This window comes from Sceloporus undulatus, chromosome 6 (assembly GCF_019175285.1).
Source record: "Sceloporus undulatus isolate JIND9_A2432 ecotype Alabama chromosome 6, SceUnd_v1.1, whole genome shotgun sequence".
Classification (NCBI taxonomy): Eukaryota; Metazoa; Chordata; class Lepidosauria; order Squamata; family Phrynosomatidae; genus Sceloporus; species Sceloporus undulatus.
The window spans coordinates 148,068,891-148,073,260 of NC_056527.1; the positions used below are offsets into that span (position 1 = coordinate 148,068,891).

General features: G+C 53.9%; 1 protein-coding gene across 2 annotated transcripts in view; it reads left to right on the plus strand.

The window, feature by feature from the left end:
- Positions 1-4,370, plus strand: part of MINDY2 (MINDY lysine 48 deubiquitinase 2) — a 689,230-nt gene that overhangs the window by 680,262 nt on the left and 4,598 nt on the right. The gene's annotated exons all lie outside the window — the stretch shown is intronic.

Here is a 4,370-nt window from a genome sequence, read left to right on the forward strand (position 1 = left end):
AAGGGTCAGGGGCAAGCCATACAATAAGGATAGGGCTGCCTAGTTCCATGAGAGGGACTTCTGATCCGTCCAAACCTCCTTCTGCATGCCTGGACCCTATCACTCAAAGATTCCCCATGAAGATGGCCATCCGATTTGCTTAAAGACCCTCCAAAGAAGGCGGACTCATTTACCACTCCGAGGGGCCGCAGTGTGTTCCCCTGTCGAACAAGCCCTGACTGTAGGGGGGGGTGGGGGGGAAGTTCCTCGATGTGAGGTGGACTACCTTTCCTGGGCTTGCTCATTGTGTTCCTATTTCTCGGAGCAGCAGAAAAACAAGCTGCCTCCCTCCTCACCATGACATCCTTTCCAACTATTTACAACAGGGCTATCATATCACCTCTCTCACCTTCTTTTATCCAGGCTAAACCTCTCCAGCTACCTCAGTCATTCCTCATCGGGCTTCCTGGTTCCCGACCCTTCACCATTTTGTCGCCCTCCTTTGGACACGCTCCAGTTTCATGTCCTTTCTGAATTGTGGTGCCCAGAACTGGACACAAATTTCCGTCGGGGCATGACCATAAGCAAATTAAGTGGCACTATTACTCCCTTGATCTAGGGACATATTACTTATATCGCATGCAAGCCTAATAAAATTGCAATCTGGATACTTTTGAGCTGCACGCATACACGTTGACTAATTGTTTTCAACTTGTGGTATATTGGACTCCCAGATACAATTTAACAAAATAAGCTCTTGTTCATGCCAGGTTGTTACTTTAATAATATGATCTATGCTTTTTTATTTGTCTGCCCTAGTGAAGTAACGTAACTTAATTTCCCTGGCGTTTGAATTCATTTTGTTAGCTTGGACCCAGCTTTTCAAGTCTATTTAGTCAGTTTTGAAATTCTGATCCTGTCCTCTGGAGTATTAGCTACTCCTCCTAGTTTGGTGTCCATCTGGTACATTTGATTAGTATGCTCCAATTCTTTCATCCAAGTATTAGATAAAGATGTTGAATAGCAAACTGGCCCCAGGACAGAGCCCTGTGGCCCCACTGGTCACGCTCTTACAGGATGAAAAACGTAGCACCATCGGGTGCGCAAAATTTGGTTGGTTCGGCCAGTCAACCAATTTGCAAATCCATTTGAACAGTTGCCTTGTAAGCCCACCATCTTTTACAAGTCTTGTTTGGCAAGCACTGTCATGGAAGAGAACCCTGTCAAGGCATTAATGCAAATCACGCTAACTTCTCTCACAGCATTCCCTTCACTAACAAGTGGTAAAGTTTATCAAGAAAGAGATCACGATTTGTCTGGCGATCTTTCTCTGAAAACCATGTTGAACTTTTTTTTTGGGAGTATGGCATTGCCTTATCGAGTTCACAGACGCCTCTTTTTAATGATTGCTCCTAGAATCTTCCGGTATTGATGTCGACTAACCGGACGCTGATACTTGTTGGGATCCTCTTTTCCCCTCTGTTTGAAGGATATATTATTATTATTCTTATTAACCTTTATTATGCACGCGCTTGCTTTAACTTTAACGCGCTTGACATTTACAATCTTTTTAATTGGCGTTTCCCTGCCTCGGGCTTACCAACAAAAAAACAAGACATGACACAGAAGGAGAAGGATGTGGATGGGCGCCAAGGGATGAGGGCCCAGAGTTCCTTTACCTCCCCGACCTGGAGCAAGAAGCCTGGAATGGAGTGAGAGCTTGGCTTCATAATGGATGTTTAATCTTATCCAGTGAAAATTAATACTATCAAGTAGGATAATACATATACAATCAAGCAATACAGGAACTGGTTCGATAAACCGTCATTAAAAGAAACCATCAGATAGTTAAGCCACAATTACTCATGCCTGCGGAAGGTTCTCTGAAAGGATGGTTTTCCACTCCGTTTTGAAGCTTGTTAAAGACCTTGCTTGGCTTTTGTTCGCTTTGCGCCGTTATCCGGCGTGAATATAGATGTGAATAAAATAATCCAGATCCATGGATCCCTTTGTGTTTTAAAGACATTAAAGTTAAGAGACAGAGTATTAATTATACTCGGAGTTGCTCTTGTTAAAAGGATAGCATTCTTCACATCAAATGAACTAGCGCACAGGCGAGACTCGAAGCCAAGGGTAGGCTTTGGGTCCAAGGGATGAGTTTTGATCTGACCCGTGGATAAGTGGATGGGCATGTGAGGAAGGCTCTAAAGGAGGAAGCCAGGGCAGCAAGTGCCAAGGGACTGGCACCATCCCCGAGGCACGCGGCTGTTTGCGCTCCAGATGAAAGCGGGATGGATGGATGGATGGAGAGGCTCTCCGCGGGGCATGGCTCCTTTTCAGCAGGAGCCAAGGGACAGGGCGGCACTGACCCTGGAGCGAGAGGCCTGGGCTTCTCCAGGGCCTCCTCTCAGGGCCCAGCCTTCTCCTCCGAGCCTGAAGCGGGCGCCAGGGGCGGCCTGGCTTTGTGGGGCCCTGAAGGGGAAGGCCCCCCGGGAGCAAGAGCAGGAGCCAGGCCGAGGGAAGGGAGGCTGCCGGGGCCTCCTCCTCCTCCTCCTCGGGCTCCAGGGCAGGACAGAGGCGGGAAGGCAAGCGGCGAGGGCCCCAGGAGGAGCCCCGGTGCCTCGCTCCCGTCGTCCCCCGCGCGGCCCCGAAGGAGCACATGACCTCTCTCCCGCAGGAAGGAAGGGAGGGAGGGGGGCTTACCGGGAGGAGCGGCTGCGAGGGAGGCCCCAGGAGGCTGCTCTTGGGGAGGGAGGAGAGGCGCCTGTGCCGCCGAGGGAGGGAAGGAGGCACGCGCCCCTCCTGCTCCCGGAACTGGAAGGCAGGCAGGCAGGCAGGCAGCGGAAGCCGAGACAGAGAGAGAGAGAGAGGGCGCCCCCGGAGGAAGGGAAGGGAAGCCAGCGGAGGGAGGGACCCAAGAGTCCACAGGCCTCCCCCGAGGAAGCCGGCTCCGTCCAGCCTCTTCCCGCTGGAGAGCAGAGCCTTCGCGGGGCGCCCTTGCCTCCCTCCCTCGGCTCCTTCCGGAGGGAGGCCCCAGGAGCCCCGCTCGCTCTCCTCGGCCCCGAAGGCCAGCGAAGGGCGGCCCACGCCGGGCCTTGGCCTGCCTTTGAAAGGAGCCCAGTCCCTAGACGTCTTGTCCGGCTCCGGGTAAACTAAGGGGAGGCTGTAGCCCCGATGGAGGAGGAGGGCGCCCTCTCCCCGAGCAGCGCTGGCCTTCCCTGCTGGCAGCAGCCCCCCAGGGCTCCCCCTCCGTCTCTCCGGGGCTCATGCCCTCTCAAGTGCCAGCCCTGGACCTGACTCCGACCCTGGATCCCCGCCAGAGCCGCTCGTCCCCAGGGAGTGTCCTTCCTCCGAGGGAGAGAAGAGGCTCCTCTTCCGGCGGCTGAAGGCGGGAGGGCAGCTTCTCTTGGGGGAGAAGCCTCCTGTCCAGAAGGAGGGCAGCCCCCGCGGAGGACCGAGACCAGCCTCCAGCAAGCCCCGGCTTTTCCAGTCCTCTGGAGCCCGGCAGGAAAGGGCCGTGTCTCTCCCTCGGGTCCTCCAGAAATCTTGGGCCTTGGCCTCTTCTTCGGCTGGGGCACTGCAACTGCTGCCACCCAGACACCGTCCTCCCCTGGAAGTAAGGCTAGCTTACCGCCAGCAAGCGCTGTCCTCTGTGGCTGGGGCCTCTCCCTCTCCAGCTCCACTGCTGACTGTAGCTGCTGGGCTGCGATGGTGGTTCCCCTGTGGGCCTGTTGGCTGGGCCCTGGGGGGGGGCATAGGGGCTCTTTAGCCACCCATGAGATGCCACCCGAGGATGTGCAGCCTCATGGCCAGAGATCCCAACAACGTTAGATCAACCAGTCAGTGGCTGAAGGGTGAGTGGCCACACAGGGAAATCCAGGCGGTACTGTGAACTAAAATCTGAGACAGAGCCACATTAATCTGGAATCTCAGTCTGCAAAGGGATTTGTAGCATAAGATTTCATAGACTGGGCAGTTTCTGGAAGCTTATGCTACCACTGACTTTGCACAGTTAGAACCACGAACTGAGTATGCCATTGCTCAGGAGCCAAAATATGACAACTACGTCTTTAAGGGGACTTGCAGAGGTGTAGGATACCAACAGGATCCCAGCCCATGTGTGTCTGGGGTGAAGTCCCACCAGACGGGGATGTGGTCTTAGTATTGGGAATGGCATGAGAGTGACCTGCTTTATCCCCCCTTCCACTAACCGCTCCAACCCACTGTTGTTCTTCCACAGGTACATCTTTGCTGGCGGATGGAGATTTACCATCAGTGTTATCCATGAGGTCTGCCAGCATTGCATGACTTCAACCACATCCTTGATCTCCTTGGGTTGCCATCGTCTCAGTGCTGGGTCACTCTCTTGGCAGGATTTTAGGAAGGGGGGG